Source organism: Empidonax traillii, unplaced genomic scaffold, assembly GCF_003031625.1.
Source record: "Empidonax traillii isolate 1590-97213 ecotype Southwest subspecies unplaced genomic scaffold, ASM303162v1 scaffold166:size2381449, whole genome shotgun sequence".
Lineage (NCBI taxonomy): Eukaryota > Metazoa > Chordata > Aves > Passeriformes > Tyrannidae > Empidonax > Empidonax traillii.
The window spans coordinates 96517-115582 of record NW_020955359.1 but is presented as its reverse complement, the minus strand read 5'-3'; positions in this window follow the sequence as shown (position 1 = coordinate 115582).

Sequence of the window (19066 nt, the reverse complement as noted above, 5' to 3'; positions counted from 1 at the left end):
AGGTCTCTGGGCCAGCCCTCTGCTCCCAAACCATCACAGCTCAAAGTGCTGGGGTGGTGGTTCCCTGCAGGTGGGAAGGATCCAGCACCCCAGCTCCTCTGATCCATCGCTCATTTGTGCTTTGCGCTCACGACCAGCATTTGGCAACTGGTAACAGCGTCCATGTCTGCCAGATACCGAGGGAGCTGAGAAGCCTGGAAGAATGAAGCTCTTTGAAGTGGTAACCCAGATGCTCATTAAACACCCTGCTTGGGCTTTCATCCCTCCTCTGGACCTCTGTCTGCAACTGCTCAATTGTTTGTGTTTCTTCCAGACGTGCTATTTCATTACGATCCCTCCTGGATTAGATAGAAGAGCAGTAATAAGTTTTATTGTTTAATCATTGATGAGGTTAGGCTAAGTTAGACATGAATTCAGTTATGTAATTCTGAATATAGTATTTCAAAATGGAGCTGGGAACAGAACTGGTCCAAAGCTTGGGTGGAGGAGGCTGGAGCCAGGCCTGGCAGGCTGCAGGGGACACCTCTCCTCTTCCACAACTGTGGAGAATGGGTCATGGGGAGGAATGGGAAGAGCTCACCCCTCTGCCAGGTGAGGAGGGAGGAGGGGAGGAGTGGGTGCTCCCTGTGCTGGCTTCATCCTTTTCCCCATTATTCCTGGCAGCAGGAACAGAAATCTCTGGGGTTTTGACCCCTCCTGCATGTGTCCTTTTCCCAGACTCACTACAGAGGATGCTGGTGCCAGACTGGGCATAGGACTATGATGGCATGAAACGTCCCATGCCTGGGACAGCAAGGAAGGGAGGATTTGGAAACACTCATTTCCAAACCCTTCTATGGCCCCACTCTAAAATCTCACTCACCCTTCCTAGCCCTTCTTTCCCAACAGCTTCCTAAAGCCCCTGGAGTCTCCCCTCACTCTCTTTTCACTGACACTTGCTTCCCTTGCTCATCCCCCCTGCCACATCCTGACTTCTATCCAAAAGGCTTTGAAAACCATGGATCTCCCAAAGAGACACCCCCCCCCCGCCGCCATTCTCTTCCTGACACCGACACAAAGCTGAATTTTGCTTCTGTTGCTGCAGTGTTTGGAGGTGGCTCTGATCATGATACCCAACAGGTGAGTGCTGTGGTGATGGGAGACTGTTGGGAAAGGAGTTTGAAACAAAATCTGTGCTTTGGAGTAGCTACATGTGAGCATCACTGCAGCTGCCTGTGTTTGGATTGCAGCACTTACACAAGCAAATCAGTAATGCCTGGTGGAGAACAATACCCCAGTGTGGGAACCAGTAAGTAACCTGGTGGCATCCTAAGTGAACCAAAAAATCTGCATACATCAGCATAACAAGGTAGGCATAGACTTAGATTAGCTTATTAATTTGATTCATAAAAGCCTCCTATATTCTGTTCCCCCTTTTATTGCCTCATGTATATACTCATATGCTTGAGTTTGCTTTGCTCTGAAGGAAAAAATAATAAAAGATGATTCTGCAGGTATTATTATAGTTTATAGCTCTCGTATATCTTTGCAAAGGAAAACTGGTTATTAGAAAGCCTAGCTAGAGAGCAAGGTTATCTGCAGTATATAAGGTGCTTTTCCAACCAGTGTAGTAAATACACAGAGCAGTCACACTCCAGTTGTTCCCTGTGTTAATGAACTAACACAAAGCTCAGGATCTGCTCAGCCTAAAATCCAGTGTAGATGGCCTTGCTGATTTACAGTGCTACTTCTGAAATAATTGAGGATTGTGCTGGGATATTTTTCTCTGGAGACTTGTATTCAGCAGTTTCACAACCATAAGGAACTGCACTGAGTTGATGCATCGGCTGGTGCAGCTGAGGACAGACAGCTTCTCTGAAGTCACTGAAATAATTCCTGTATTAGAGTTGCCCAGTTATTTGTAGGAATTAATTCTTGATTCATTCTATACGGATCTAAGTGTAAGCTGAGGGTCTTCACGCAATGTGAAAATGCTCTGTAACTGGTAGGTTTGACCTAATAAAATAGCAATGACCTAATAACAGAGCTATGGTTATGTGTTTATTTGTTGATTTATTTACCTTTTCAGTCAGATGGGTTAGTTGGATGCTAAATACTATTTCAGGAGATCAGGAGGTAAATTGTGTTATCAAATCTTCTTGAGAATGAGTAAACCAGTCTGTAAATACGAACCTATTTTTCTATAACTACCTAGGAATGGAGTCAAATTTTAATCAAAAAACCTATCTAGCTGGAGAACCCCAATGTGCAATGAAGTGAGCTGTGACAGTTTGGTGGATTAAGGCAGCACCAGAGATTAAATTCAAGATCACTTTGTGCCATTCAACAAAGGTGGCTGTGTTTTCTGGAGTTCCCTATATCTGTAGTTCTCAGGTGTAGTTTTATACACAACATTAAGACACAGTGAGGAACATGTATAAAGAGGAACTGACAGATACATATTCTGCATTCTGGTGGGGTTTACAGGGATGTGACCTATACCCTGAGCACAGGGCACTTTGCAGCACAAACTGCATGTGGTGTTACAGGGAAGGCTGCACTGTGAGCTGTCCTGATCAGGGTCACAGCTGTACTGGAGTTATTCCTATTCCCATCAGTAACAGTTTTGAAGACCTTTGCAAATTGAAATTCGCTTGTCCTTGCATCACCCCTGAAGTAATACAATATCCATTTTACAAATGGGAAGCTGAAGCACAGAGAAACTAGATGACTGTCTCTAGCCTCATCCTCAATCAATGTGTATCAAATTATCTTAATGCTCATTCGAATGCTCAGATTTGTCCAGAAGAAAGTGTGATCACCACCAGATAATATCATTCACTCGTCAATATGGTCAGAACGACTGGGCAGTCTCATCCTAGCTAAAGGTATTACCTGCTATCTCTGTTCCCCCCCCCTTAGGTTCTATTAACATAGTTTAATAGGTATAATAAGAATTTCTTTTGAATTATGGATGCTATTTTATGTAAAGCAGCAGGCAGGCTACCCAGTTCTTACTACGTGTACAACAGGTAGAGAAGTAAATGCAGCCACTCCCAGAAGGTCACATCTTTGTCTGCTGAGACAAGGAATAATGAGTGCCTTGTTAAAAGGAATGAGGGAATGAAAAGAAAAACTCATTTTCAATCAGAGATTCTGATCAAAGAAATTATTCTACATGTTGTAGAAAAGCAACTCCCCACAGACTATGATTTTTTGCAGGACTTCAGGACCATAGAGGCACTGCATGCTGCCATGGACCTGTGTTTGTAAAGAAAATACGTGTTTGCTAATCTCATTCTAATTAGCTAATTAGTTAATCTTATTCTGTGATTTACAGCATATTTGCCCTAACACCACAGACACACCAAAAAGCACCTGAAAATACCTGCAGCTGCTTTCAACAACAACAAACTGCTTTTGGAAATGTTTGTCTGGGTTGTGATTTCTTACAGCTCTTGTAATCCTCCATGGGCTTTCCCAGAGACAAGGTTTTGAACCCTGGACATCCAGAACAATGGGTCAGGTATGTATTTGTGTTAGACTGGAAGCTTCTAGAGATTTTATAAAGTTTTTGGAGCTGCCTGTAATACTGCATGTTCTGCCAGTAGGTTTGATATCAGGCTCTTTTTATGATGACAGCTGTGCTTTGCTGAAGACAGAACAGTCAGTTTCCCTGTTCACGAGTGAAAAGGGGTTTGTTCTGTGGAACAGTTTTCTCTGACTAAGCTGTATTTTGTTCTTGAGCTCATACCTGCAGATGGGAGAGCTTAGGTGAGGGGGGAAATGGGAACAGTGAGTATCTAGAAACTGCAATAGCTGAGGATACAACGAAAAATAATCCAGAATCCAGACTGAAGCCTGGTTGCCAGTGTATAGGGGGTTGGATGGCTGCTGGACAGACCGACATTCACTTAGGCTTGGTGAAGAAGTCATGTTCCTTTGTTCTGTGTTGCTCCCACTGTTGCATTTAGACCAGGTTGTTATTCTTTATAATTCTGTTGCAAGTCCTCTAAAATGTCAAGTGTCGTGGCTCCAAAGGGGAAAATGTCAGGGAGGACAAACCCAACCTGATGTACCTGTGTAGCTGAGACAAGAGTAGCAAGAGTGAAAGCTAAAGGCTATTGAAGAAACTGGAGAGGGGAAAGATATTGCTATCCTCAAAATGTAGTCCGTGAGTGTCTTTTTAGAGAGTATTTTAAAACATGTTCTAGTTGGTCTTTGATATCTGTGTATGTCACCATCTCCTCATAGGGCTGTGTGCTCGATGATCCCCTCATCGGCATCAAGACATTCCCTACAGTAAATTTGTCATCCCAGTGAAATAAATAAAAGGCAGGATAACCTACTCACCTCTCTCAATGGCTCATTTGAAGTTAAATTGTGATAAAACCCCTTCCCAAGGTTACCTGGTAGCTCTGAAATCTGAAGTCCTTGGTCAGAATAAATGCAGGTGCAGAGGTTTACATCTTCTCACAGCTTGTGTTATGATTCTCTGCAATTAGATTCTCCCCAGCATCCATCTGGGTCAGACAGGGGTCAGTTTACCTTGTTCAGGAGTGTTCTGTGTTGTCAGCTAAGGTCTTGGTGTGGTGAAAGGTTTGTATCCTGTTTTGGAGTATAGTGTGCAGACTGTGCAGTATTCTACTGAAGGAAGGGGGATTTGTGTCTTTTATGTTACCTTCATTAATTGATACCTGAAGTCAGATCCAGTGAAGTTTTCACTGTTCTGAACTTATCTGCCTTCTCTCCATCTTGTTGCTGTATAATCTGCTTTTACCTCAGCAAACAGTGTAAACAGTATTGAGTCACATGGGCACCTGACTGTGCTGGGCTGGGACGGGTGACAGGGCTGTGTTTGTGCTGTTGCTCTCGATGGGTTTCGGGTGGCTGTGCAGCTCCAGCACATGGGCAGCATCCCTTCAGCACTGAAAGCTGTTCCCTGGAGGCTGTGGGATTTCACAGCTATCTCCAGGCTTCACGGGAGGGGACTGTGCATGGCTGTGTATCTTTGACCCAAAGGATTGCTTTGATATTGTTCTGGGAGTATGTATGAGATTCAAATATACAAAGTGAGTTTGAATATGTACTGAAGGAGTCCCTGTCCCCTGAGAAAAGCCCTAATGATGAGCAGAAGGGAGAAGCAGCTTCACCATCAGCTTTCTCCTGGAGAGGAGCATTTTGTGCTTTTCAGGTGTCTAATACATATGACAAACACAAGGAGGCTGTGCTGCTGAGATTTGAGAATCTTTTGACTCTGGGGTTCCTGATCAAGGACAGACAAAATAAGGATTAATACTAAGATGTGAAATACAAAATCTGAATGAATACCACAAACACTTATTAATACAGAAATGAAATCCAATTAAGCAATATATACCTTCAAATAAATAAAAGACAGTGCATTTCAACAGTGTTGATCTTATCTCTGATTGTAATTATTTTGCCAAATCGTGTTTAAAGATCATGAACAAACTGGAGACAGAATAGCTGAGGAATTTTCAAATGGAATAAGGAGTGCTGCAGATGTCTCTTATAATGGCTGTTACGTATTCAGCTTGAGTTTCTCTGCATAGAGACATATGTATAAAGCTCTGAAAGGGCTGCAATAGCATCTGGATGGTGTTTTGGTGGCATAATGAGCTGGTAAATAACATTACTGAAAGTGAGGAATGTTGCACTGCAAACCTTTTTTTTCTGTGTTTCCACTCTAGCAGTAGTTTTCAGTGTTAAAATGAAGATGCCGGATTAATGACCCATTCAGGCCCTGGCATCAGATTTGCAGCGGGGTTCTCAAGGGTAAAACTCATTAATAACTAATATTTGTTCTATTAAGTTTCTTAAACTAAAGTCTGACTGACCTGCTGGAATCCTAAATCGTGAGCCAAGAGTGCTGCTGCTCTTCAAAGAGATTTGATAGCCTTGATGATACATTGCTACCCCTAGGGGAGACTTCCAAAGCTAGAAAAACCTGAGGGGCAAAAAAAGGAAAAGCATCCACTTTACACAAAGCTGTCTGGTACTGATGAGATGAAAAGATCAGTCATCACTAGCCCAGTGTTTGGAAATAAAAGGTGAGGATTCCAACAAGCATCTATCGTGATTTCTATGGCCAGTGCTTCAGTGGTAAGAACCAGTAGTCAGTGGAGTTGTACCAGTTTACAGTACGTGGGAGCTGGGTCCTGTAGTTCAGCAGACTGTAAATGTCAGCTCTTAGCTGCAGAAACAGAAAAAATGAAGCCCTGTTACAATGCACTGCGTGATCATCAGCCCTTAATCAATTTAATCAAGCAGAAATAATGGAAACTGGCTGATCTTGACACCTTTGCTGTCCCTTTCTTGGGAAGAGTGTTGACTTTCTCAGCAATTCCCATACTAATGAATTTTTAGCAGTATGACTAAAGGGGAAAAAGCAAATGATGGTGAGTTTGTTATTTGCATGTATTTTTCTATCACATGGCTTGAGGCTAATCCCAGCTATTCATACCAAGGTACATTCTTGTCTCCAAATAATTCACTGCGTCATTTTCTTAGCATTCTGCTTGGACATATTTCTTATGCTTCCAGGACTGACAGTGGAAGGCCTTTAAAAAAAAACAATAATCAAACCAAAACTAGATACAAGGAGAGTTGCATAGTGTATTTAGAAAACAGTGAGTTAAATCAAGTCTTGAAGAAAATAAACTCCACAGGCTCAAGTTAATTTCTTCTGTATATATTTTCTTCTATTCATTATCTATTCACTGCAATACAAAGGCCAGTGTTCCTCTTTAAGAAATAAGATAGACCTTGGCTCTGGTATAATTCTTCCTGTACTAGCTCAACCACTGAGAGCCAAATACCACAGATGAGATCCTCCAAGTGGAGATTTCAGGAAAATTTTTCTTGGTTTAATTTTTATTTAGTCTCCTTGAAGACACTGATAAGGAGGCAAAGGGAAGAGCAGCCCTTTCAGATACTGTAGAGTGTGGGTACAGCCAGTGAAGTGAACATGCCAAGCTTTTCAGGACATGTCTTTGATCTGTGGAGGAGACTGTGCCTGCAGTGTTCACAGGGACCTTTGGTTAAGATAAACCTCTAAAACCCATCCTAACTGATGGTGCTGTGACTGACAGAGTGGGGATTGCAAGCTTGCCAGGGTGAAGTAACAGGAACATCCCTAGGTTTCTTTTGACCCAGACTGTTTCCCCAAGAGGCTCCTGTTTTTAAGAAGTTGTGTATATCCTTTCCTAGAGGTCCTATCAAAATGCTCCTAAATATGAGGGTTGAGGCTGCATATTCTGATTCAAATGCAGAAGCAGATACAATCAGAGGAAACTCGAGGTGTACATCTTCAGGGAGCCAATCAGGGAAGTTTTATGCAAACACATTAGGGCTTGCATGACTCAGTGGCTGGTGCTCTTGCTCTCGCCTTCCTGCATTTATTCAGAACACACTTCCAGCACAGCTGAGCACATACCAGATACTGAGACATGCAAACATTGACTCTGTTTGTGTAAAGTCACTTTTTAGCAAATTGGCTTCATAAGCCGTGATTATGCATCGATAGTGTTGATGTGTGTAGTCAAGCTAATCCCGAAATATAGAGACAGACAATCCATTTTGAATTAAAAGATTGCTGAGAGAGCTAACACTGTTACGGGTGAGCAGTGGGACATTTCATTAAGAAGGGTTAGATTCCTTTGAAGTTGTAAAATTCTGATATGGCTGCTCAGAAGCTAATAATAATAAATGGTTTCTAGTATCAATTTCAGGACTACAGTATGTTACAGAAACTTTTTTGGCATTTACTCTGCTAGCATTTAAGAGCTGAGACTTTCTGGAAAGGCAAATGGCTGAAGAGAAAGTTCAAGAATGGTTCTAATCTGGTAACTAATTGCTGCGCTTAAGGATTCCTTATGGTTTATTATTGATCATGGTACATTTCTACCCCAAAGGCACAGCTCCAGAGAAACAGCAATGCAGTGTCTGTGAGACTGGGCAAGATCCCTTCCCATTAGATGAGGAAGGAGGGTTTGCATATTCTTGTGAAGCATTTTGCAAGCACAGGTGGGACTGCAAAAAGCCTGGTGCAACCCCCCTCAGGCTGGGATCCTGGGTAACCAGGAGGCTTTTGCTGTTCTGAGCACAGCAGTCTTAAATCTTCATGTGGGAACTTTCAGCGAGGGATGTTGCAAACAGACTGCACTGGATATGGATTAGGTTTTAAGAATGTAGCACATACTACCTTTATTTAAGTAATGCTTTGAAATATGGCATTCCTTGTAAAGGAAGACTCTTAAATTGTATGTACCTAGAGGGCACACTCTGTAACTCTGTTAACTTTTGCAATTTTTTTTTTCCAGAGTATCATTCATGTAGTATGATGTCCTTTGTAGAAAGTGTGCTTGGGCTTAGTGTTTTTCCATTTCCATGCTCTTAGTTTTATTTTCAATAGCAGGGAAACTGCATCAAATATATTTACAGCTCATACAATATGAGTCTTAAAATTGTAATGCTTCAAGAAGCTGAGAGATAAGTGACATAATGTGTGATGAATGAATGAATGCAGCTAGAATGGTTAAACAGCTCCATAGCGATAGGTCTTTATAGAGAGAAAAAGGAACCATGTTTGAGGTAATGCATTCATTTTTGCTGGCATTTAAATGGCAAGACTGAGAGGAGAAAATAAGATCACGAAATGGACTTTTTTACAGTCTGCTTCTCTGACCCTACTTTAAGGTCAAAGAGACCTTCTGTGTCTTGGCACTGACAGAGGTTGGTGATCCCAGCTGAAATACTTTTTCACACTGGCAGAGCTGATGCTGGCAATGGCAACTCAGGGATGGAGTGAAATGAGGGATGAATGGTAACTGATGGGGTCCTTTCCAAAGGGGACATGAGGATGTGTCCATGCTTTAGCATCCATCTTTCATGGGATGGACACAGAGGATGCAGGGACTTTTACTACAAACTGCAGACTCAGCAATTGATCATAAACTTGAGTACTTTGATCACTTATAAACCAAGGATGAGCTGCTAGAGTGTCCAGTCTAGAAAGAGCTGCCGTGATTTTCAAGTGCATCGATTAAAACATCCTTGATGATGGTGGGGAGTGTTTATATTATAGTATAAGACACTGACAAGTTTTCATTTAGAATAATCACAACTACAGGGAAAACTATAAACTAGCTCAAATTCAAAAGCATCAATGCAGTAAATGGACTAAGAAATGTCAAGTGTGTGAGGCTCTTCAAGGACAGCGTCCATTCCCATTCAGTGGGATTCTATCCAAAAATCTACACTTCTCATTTATTGCAGAACATTTCTCAGCTCTAATTAGAGGTCAAGCTTTTCTAAACTAAATATACTTGGGAAAATAAAATAAAAAAAAAAAAGGTAACCTACAGTAAGTCATCCCGAAAGACAAACTTGGAAGAAAAAATAAATGTTGCCCTATGTGCAGAAAATATTACAACAATTTATCTTTTTGTGTCATGGCAAACCTCTAGGAAGATGTAAAGCAAAGAAAAATAATGGTGATGGCAGATACTAAGTTTGGAATTGTAGCACTTCATTTATTAGACAGCAAAAATCAAAATGCTCTAAAATGTCTATTTTGTCTGGAGGCAAATGACATAAAACAATCCCTGTAATGGTTTATTGCAACAGTAAACATTTTGAAAGCTCTGTATGGAGGATTTTTAAAAGAAATTAGTTAAATTAAATTTTGTATAAGGAGCACTTAATGACTCTTTAGAGAGCCTACACACTGTTGAATTTTAACAAATATGAGAAATAGATTTTTTGATTTCTGCTTAACACTCAGGACCTGATTATTTCCTTGCTACTAAGGAAAAGCCATGAGAATGGGAGACTTGCCTTCTCAAGCAAAGAGATTAGGCCTGGAGCCCACTTCTCCAGGGTATATAATGCCAGGGAGTGACACAGGATGACTGAACCTGCACAGCTTGTCCCTGGATCTCTTACTGAGTGTGAAATACCTCTGCATGTGCTATTCCTGCCTCTCAGTTAGGATTGTTTGCAACTGTTTGTGTACATCTTTAAAGCAGAAGTGAACACAAAGCTGCAGAGTCAAATCCTTTGTTGGTCTGCATGCAAATGTGCACAGATGTGCCTGTGTGGGAAATGCCCAGTCTTGCTCATAGGTATGTGAGTGCTCCTGAGTGTGGGTGTCAAGTATACTAAATAAAATTTTTAGACTCTCCGTCAGGTAGAAATGAAGCAACAGTCACATGAGATCATGTCCAGTACAACACAGGCTGTAACACTTCATTTACTGTGGAGGGAAATATTTTTCTGTGCTACTTATGATAAGCACGGTTTCCATGCAACTGAGAAACTATTGTTTGCATTCATAATAGTACACTTGCACTTCTGGAAATCATGCTGATGGTCCCAGCTTTTGCATATGCCCAGTCCTTTGGGTACCAGGATCATTACCACCCCAAGTCAAGAAAGTGTAGTAAACAAAGCTTCCTGTTCTCAGGTCTAATCACCAGCTGGAGAAGATGCAACAAAAATGCCATTAAAAAGTCATTTTATAGAAAGAATTGTAAAAGAAATCTATTTACATGCAATTACAGGGATACTTCCAAAAATAAAGATGAGCAGAAAGAAGCAGCCAACCAAAACTATCTTAAAGGTATAATATCCCATTTCTACAGTTCATGGAAGTGGCATCAAACACAGTACTGAAACAGAGTAAAGGCATGAGGGCTTAAACTGTGTTCAGAGCTATAACTGTATACCCTCCAAGTTTAAAACTTACTGGGTGTTACCTTCTGCAGTGTAAATCAGTCTTGCTGTCCCATTGTCAATGGAGTTGTACCCGCTTACAGCTGCCAAGGATCTGTCTCATTAGGTTCATCTGACACACTGTGCTGGAAACTATGTCTTTTGCAAGCTCTACAGTTATTGCTGCCAAAAACTTTTCAACCTTGAGAGACTGAAAGAAATGTGTGACAAAACAATTGCACTTTGGGGATAAAGCGTCTCCTAAAAAAATCTGGTTTTCTCTGTCTGGTTGCCAAATGCTTCCTCCCACAAAAGCAATTGAAAAGTCTCCTTTGAGCAACTTCTTGTGAATAGCATAACTGTCTGAAGGCCCATCATAAGTATTTAAACAATTTGTTCTCAGACCTAAGGGGGATAGCTGCTGACCTTCTCTCTCAAGGCAGTCCTGGCTGACTGTAAGGTTGTTGGTAAGACAGACAGCACTTGGAAGATGAACTTTTGTCCTATCTCTCCCTGCAAACACCCACCACACCTGAGCTCTCAGACCAACTGTGGGGCTGACCACTCATTCCCTTTCTGTGGTCAGTCACAGGACAAGCATTGAAAGGACTCTTGATAGTCTGAGAAAATAGTATATCTGGAAAATAATATCAAAAAATGACGTACTTTACTGTTCAAACTTTAGAGTGGCGATAATGGACATTTTACCTTATCTTGTAAAAAGTAATTTTAGACTATTTTTGTCATCTGATGCACAGGATTTTTATGCATTAAAGGCTCTTTTATTGTAACGTTTATAGAGCTGGAAAAGTCCTATATTATCCCTATTGATTTTAACTTTGACTTATACACTGTGGGCAAGCTTCTTCAGAAATCAATATTTTTATATTTTGACAAATCTGCTGCAAATGTATTGTTTTCCTATTAATCCTTGACTTTTGAGCAACAACAAAATATAGAGAAAAAAATAAGGAAAGCTTGTCAGCACGAAACCTTCCCTATCTTCCTTACATTGCTTGCATTAAGCCTCATTGACCGTATACAGTGTATGTTCTCTGCTAAGTGATCAGGGTTTGAATTTAAGGTCTCACTCAAATTATGGCATTGTGGCATATCTTATTCCTCAAATTGGGTAGTTTAACAACAACACTAGAGAGAAACTTTACAAGTGCATTAAAACTTAAAAGCATATAAGAAGTACGGATGAGCACAGCCATCCCCATTTTGCTGGCAGAGGGAAAAAAGGTCTGTCAAGGTGATAGGAAAGCAATAGAGCAGATAAGGAATTTTTTCCAGGTGCATGTGCAGCTTCTGCCTCAGGCACTATTTGGTGGAGCACATCTGACTGTACAGAAACAAACTTCTTCCCAGTGTAAGTCCCTGAAACTGCGATGTTGCACTGGGCGCTTGTAAACAGTCTATAAAAGTTCTGCTTCATTGCTTCACTGAAAGCTGTGGGATTTTGCCATTGACTTCAATAGCCACAAAGGCAGCTCCAAAATTTTTTTATACTATAAATTTTTTAATTTTTTTTTTTTAATGGGCTGCTTCCACTAATACGTCCCTTAGGCAACATTCACTTTTGTGACCAGCATCTAGCGGGTCATCTTGGGTCCCACTGACATCAGCAGGATTAAGCAGGGTCCTAATTTTAATAATGAGAAGCTGTCAGACAATTTCTACTGCTGTTTATTCACAAATGTAAATTCCTTTAACAGTCATTGAGGGCTCTGGAGGACACCTGTTGTTGTTTAATTTCTTCCAGCAAATGCATTTATTATGATTATGGGGCTCTCAGAATCAGGAGCACCTCCCTGCCTTTTTCAGGGAGATTAGGAGGAAGGATGATGGGCACCTCAAGTCCAGTTAAAACTGTTTTGAAGGCAAGTATCTGAAAGTACTAGAGACATTTCTCCTCAGGATAGGATCACTGGATGTTTTAGGGAGAGGTAGAGAACAGGAGCCGTCGTAGTTTTCACCTGTTTCAGCTGGAGGATGGCCTTTAGTGTTCCTCAGACACAGGACCCCACTCTTGCATCCCACCAGGGTGAGGACAAGGCTGAAGAAAGCTCCTCTGTGGTCCCTGAATGTGCTTTTGATTGTCCCTGTTCCCCTCCTGTTCTCCTCATGAGTTTAGTAGGAAGCTGTTCTAACGAAGTGCTTATGTTGTGTCTTCCTGCCATGGCCCTCCTGGCAGGCTGCTTGCAGAAGTGCACACAAAGGCAGAAAGGACCCTTCAAACAGAATGAATGCTGATGGCACATAATGCTTATTGCTAAATCCTTGCTGCATCTGACAGCGTCACACTGGGTGCTTACAGTTAGTTGTCCATTATTCTTCATCCTTAGCCAGCAGGAAAAGGAATGTTCAAGAACGTCTGACAGGATAGCACAAGGTAAGGTACAGGCTTGTTATAAGGAGAGAGTGAATCAAGAGCACAAAATGAGACGTTTGGAGCCTGGTAAAATGAGGCTCTGAAATACATATCGCTATTATTTAATGATAGTATTAATCCAGTCATCCAGTTTATTGCTTCCTGCTTTTACTCCACCCTTTTACTCCATCTAATGCATGGTCTCAGTTGCTTTGGAGAAGTTTCTCCATCCAACAGGGAAAACAGGAAGAACAACTAGAGGCTACTCTGCAGTTCAAATAACTGCAGTGCCAGTCACTCCACTGATGTGTCCCTGAGAATTTAGGGTCTTACTCTATCCTAGAGGGTCTTACTGCAGTCCTGGAGCCCTTCCTCCTGGTGCTGCTGGAGACAGTGCTGGCTCCAAAGTCACTGGGCCATTAAAATACATGTATTGCCCTTTTAGCTTTTAGATGTTCCCAGTGGTAGGTAAAGTGCCTTTTTAATAAAGATCCATATTTATTTTGAGATTACAGGGCAACTGCTTAATTTCAGCTTGAGAAAGGTACCCAGGATGCCCCAGCCCAGATTTCAGTGCTATAGTAAGGTCTTGCTTTCCCAGTTTCTAGAGGCCAAGGACATCCCCAGGCATGAGTTGTGCATGAAAACTCTGCTTTGTTGTTCCCTGTAATTTCTCCTAATCAATAGTAGCCTCCATGAGCTGGGTATCAACTGCCTCTCAGATTTAAGGGACAGAGAACTATTGTCTAATAGTATCCTAATATTGTCTAATAGTAATACTAATAGTATACTATTACCCTTTTGATAGTTACTAATATTATCTCTATATAAATGATAACAAGATAATGATTGGATTGCCTTAGTGTGAGATATTTGTACCTTATTGCTTGTATCTAATCTCATTGCTGTGCACAGACCTGCAGTTTCCCATCAAGCTGGGAGGTGCTATATCACTGAAACTACGTATAAACCAGATGGAAAAAAACAAAAAAGAAGGCAGAGTGTATGAACACCTCAGTGCTGATCCATGAATTCAGGATTTAAAATCTGGAGATAGTTAAAAAGATGTTACTGTGCTTTTGGGTTTATTTCCCACTCCAAGGACAGGATGCCATTCTCACTCTTGCCCTTTTTGTTTTTAGATGCAAGCCTGAATCAAACCAAAGAGATCTGGTTTTGCTGAAATGTTAAGCAACTTTCTTTATTTTTAAATAAAAGGACTCAGCTAAGTAATTCTGACCATTTAATTGGAAAATACTCTGTACTGTTCTTGCTGACCCCTCTGAACAAGGCAACATTATCACCAGTGTGCAGAAAAGTCCTGACAGAAAGCACACAGAGTATCTTTAATACAGTACAAAAAAGGGGGTGGGACTGAACTTTGGGGTGCTCTTGCAGTCATGCCATCTATTCCTCTGAAAGTGCATGCCCTCTGCCTGCTTCCAGGGAAACACCAAATTGCATTATCAGCTGCTCTGAATGCACAGAACTGGTGCAGAGATTAGAGCATCTGACAGCATCAACTGTTTGCTCTGCATTCAGGAATATCCCTCTCTGCAGATGTTCCTTATCTGTGTTCGTGTGTTTTGGGTCAGTACATTCAAGTCATGTGCAGAAGTAGAGTACTTGAGGTAGAATCCAGGTTGGGAAGCACTTGGCTCAGAGTGGATCACAACAGAGATATAAAAAGCCTTTTTCAGCAGTGCTGGACAGTAAAGCCAGAAAGATACTGTTAGTGTGATCTAAAATTCACCAGTTTCTGGTTTCTGCTCAGTGGTTGGAAACTTGCTGTATCCTTTCCTTAGGTTTGCTTGCTAACTCTTTCTCTGTGACTGAAAGCAGTTTTCCTCTCCATTCGGGTCTGAACCTGCAGCCAGCTGGGGAGGGAGAGCAGTGGTGGCGCTTTGCTGGTGCCACCTGCATGTGTGGCACATGGGCACCCATTTTCCCCAGCTCTCACTGCTCCTGCAGTGCTCCAGCGATGCCAAAACCACATTAGCCAACATCCTCAATGAAAACATGGCCATCGCTTTAAGAAATTGTGCAGTACTGAAACAAACACACTCCTGTGCAAAATGGCCTTGCGTTTTTTGTCATAATACTGATTGTTGCTTTTAGGTTAACCTCTTTCATGAAAATGGTTTTAATACCAGAATGTAGAAAATACCTTAGAGGCTGGTAGCTTTGATTCTTATTAAGAAGGTCATCCCTGGCTATTACTACTGTAGACCCTTGATTTTCTGTGTCCTCGTACTGGGGTACGTGGCATCACTTTTATCATAAATAGGAAACACACAGTTGTTTTCTATGCATGGGGGAAGCACTTTGTTCTCAGAGAAAGATGAATTATGTAGTCAAAACAGGTGACACATAGTAGATGTTGTTGCTTTCCATAACCTGAGATGTAACCCAGCTGTGCCCTTTGCTTTTGCAGATGTCAGCTGTACCATCTGCTGCTGAAAAAAAAAAAAAAAAAAAAAAAAAAAAAAAAAAAAAAAAAAAAAAAAAAAAAAAAAAAAAAAAAAAAAACACCACAAACACATGCATCTCTGTGGCAACACTGAGCAGTTCTGTGGTCTTTTCTGCACTCTGCTCAGGCTCTACATTTTTAAATAGCATGACCTTTATTGATTCTTACAAAAATGAAATGTGCCAGATGGAAAACCTGAAAAGTATACTGTCAGAGTTTCCGTTTAGGACAAAGAATACAGTTATATTGCAGAAATGTTAAAAACTAGGAGAGATGAAATCAGTTAATTTCCTCTGAAAATGTTTGAAAGCGCTTCAGAGAAATAGAATGGGTGACAAAGGGAACAGAGATCTGATCAGAGAGACGGTGGGAAGGAAAAAATACTTGCTCCGCTCAAATAAGAGGTAGTTTTGGCATTGCCTTCAATGGAACGAGGATTTCACCAGCTATAATGTTTAATACACCACAAATTTATAGCGCTTTTCCCGAGGAGGATGCTGTGTCCTGAACTCCTGAACTCCTCTTTCGCTGTAGGCATTGCCTGGCTCCTGGCAGCTGCTGACAAGTGATGGCTGGAAAGGGGTGCAAACAGCCCAGGGATGGGAAACCTGCCCAGCAGTGCCAGCCTTCCTGCTTTGCATTCCTCACATTGTCTGCAGCCAGGTCAGCCCTTTTCTTCCCCCTCTCGAAGAAGCTACAGAGGTGTTTTCTTTCCATACATAAAAGTCCTCCACTCTGTTTTTTCCAAGGATTTCTAGGACAATTTCCCTTAGCTGACCCTTCAGACCAGCTGAGTCAGCTTTTCTGCTCCTCTTTACTGTCCCAATGCACTTTGAGCAGCAAGAAGAAAATACGGGCCCTTTTGCAGCCTCCATCCTTGTTCATAACTACTCCTTGCCCCAGGCGGATAGGATAAGATCTCGAGTTGTAGACTTTATTACCACTCCAGTGAGAAACAATGCTAAATAAAACAATCAAGCAATTGTTTTGTACTGTAATGACTTATCAGTGGCTTTGTTTCCTTTTCTTCAATTGATCAAATTCCAGATGGCTCTAGAAGGAGTTGTGGTTTAGCAGATAAGCAAATAGTTACAGTGCGCTGGAGAGCATGGCAAATAGCTTTAACTCCGCAGTCTTCTGCTGTTCTTAGCTACTCCCAGCATGAAGTATCAGAAAAAAGTTTCTAAATACTCAAATCACTCAAACATAGCTGGAAAGTGTAACGATTCTTCCTGGGTTTCAGAGTTGTAATGCCTACATTATTTTACGACTAACGGCAGGAAACTTTGTTTCTGCTCTTTCATAGCTTCTGGGTGCAAACTCCATTTGTATTAAGAACCCACAAGCCTAGTCTTAGAAACCAGCTTTCCCAACAAAAAGAGAATGGAAGACAAATTTTAGTAGTACTGTGCTGCTTTGTGTCACTGTGAAAGAGCATTAATTCTTCAAACAGACACAAATAATGTCAAATGGTCCAGATTCCCTGAAGAAATGCAAAAAAGGGAAGATTCTACTAAAATTAGGAGAAGAGGACTTGTGCTAGTCAGGCTGGTCTGATGGGGGCTATCTAGTAGAGGGGCTGGCTGCTGTGTTATTCATCAGCACTGCCTGCAGCCTCCACCTTCCTTATGGCTGACAAAGAACGGGGACAATTTCCTGTCTGGTTAGGTAAAGGCTGTTCATGGAGATTAGGACACTTAAATTTGTGAGGGATATTTCTAAGACTGTTTCTGGGTGATAATTTACCATAACTGTAGGTGAAACTGCAGACTCCTCCAGAAAAGAACATTTGATGTTTAACAGACAGCTCCCTGTGTAAATGTTTATGGAGGGTTTGTTAAGTATGTGACATCACCCATATGGTAGTGCAGAAATGATACTTCTAGTGAAAGATATGTTATGATGTAAAAAAATCAGTGCATCAGGAATGGATGAGAATGGTGCCAAAACAGGACCACTGCTATGACAAACGTAGTGCCGAGCAAGAACAGCAAGAGGAAAATCTATTGACTCCATATATTCACTGTTAGTGGCATATCTTGAATTTGTCATTTTAAGATGCTATTAAAATTAATGCTGTCCTGAGAGGTACTCCTGGAACTAGGTACAAAATTGCCTAATTAGTTTAAAAAAAAAAAGAATTCCAGTGAGATGCTAGATTTTGGGAGAGAGATAGTGAGCAGATAAGTATGCCACCAGACACTCATAAAATGGACTCTCTTTGGAGAAGAATGCTTTGTCTCTAATTTCCAAGAGCTGCCTTGCAGCAGAAGTGAAGTGGGAACTGAAGATCACAACTGCAAATCTTTCAATTCTGAAAGGTATTCTTTCACTTATTAAAAGGGCACTTTACTGAATGGATTCATACCACAAATCAGTGGGTTTAATTAGGTGAAATAAATTATCCTCTTATTGAAATTCTCTTTAATTTACAGATGCAGACCCTGAAATCGCTGGTCACTAGCTTTTATGTCCATGATTTAATCTGACAGTGAAACAGAGGGAAGCCCTGATATTCACCTCTGGCAAAACAGATGTAAATGTTTTTCAGATCTTTCTCTTCTTCCCCTCCAGTCCACTTTAGGACCCAGAAACAGATTAAATGACCTGGCTGTGGGATCTGTAAAATAATCATATGGCCCTACTGGGCTGATGGGAGAGACCAGCACATTTGAAATGTGGAATGGTGTCAGAAATAAAGAAAAGCACAGACAGGTGCAGGAGCTGGCACAGAGTGTTTCTGTGCATCACGAGGGAAGAGCTAGAAATGCCATCATAAAAAAGCAAAGGGAAGTGGGGGAGTGAAGGGGGACCTCCCCAACTCCAAAGGCTGTGGTAACTTGGCCTTTTTCACGTGGAGTTGTTCTCTGAATCCCACTGGTCAGGAATGCTGAGTGTGGTTAGAGGTGGGGAGGGACCCAGCTGAGCATTTCTGCAACATGGGCTGAGCTTCTGGTGTCCCTGAAACTGGATTTATCCTCCCACCATCAGAGGCTGTGAGTGTTCCTATTTTCTGGCAGTTCACCACAGCAAGGCTTGTAGGGGCTCTCTTCCCTGCTGTGGCAGGACCCGAGTCAGTAAAAGAAATCACAGCCTACTATTGATTTTTTGTTTTACTGATAATGAATTTGGGAATCCTCTGGGATTAGGTGTGGGATATGCACTGGCACAGAGCTAAGGGGAAGGCTCCTGTGTCCCAGTTTCACAGCAGCTAGCCACTATCAACACACATTTCTGTTACAGTGATGTATTAATACTCAATTTGAGTGTCTCGTCTTACTTAGAACAAGGGGGAAGAGATGTGGGGAGGAGGGATGGGATTGGCCTGCTAATCCTAATAAAAGTAAGCCCATTTAAATGAGTAATTTTATAAAATACCGAGTACTTGTGCTGAATAAGAAGTGAAGCCTGCTGCTATTAGCTTTGGCAATAACAGGCTGCTTTGATTACTAAATCCACCATGAGGGAATACCTAGAAGCAGATGCTGCCAGTGAACCACAGATTT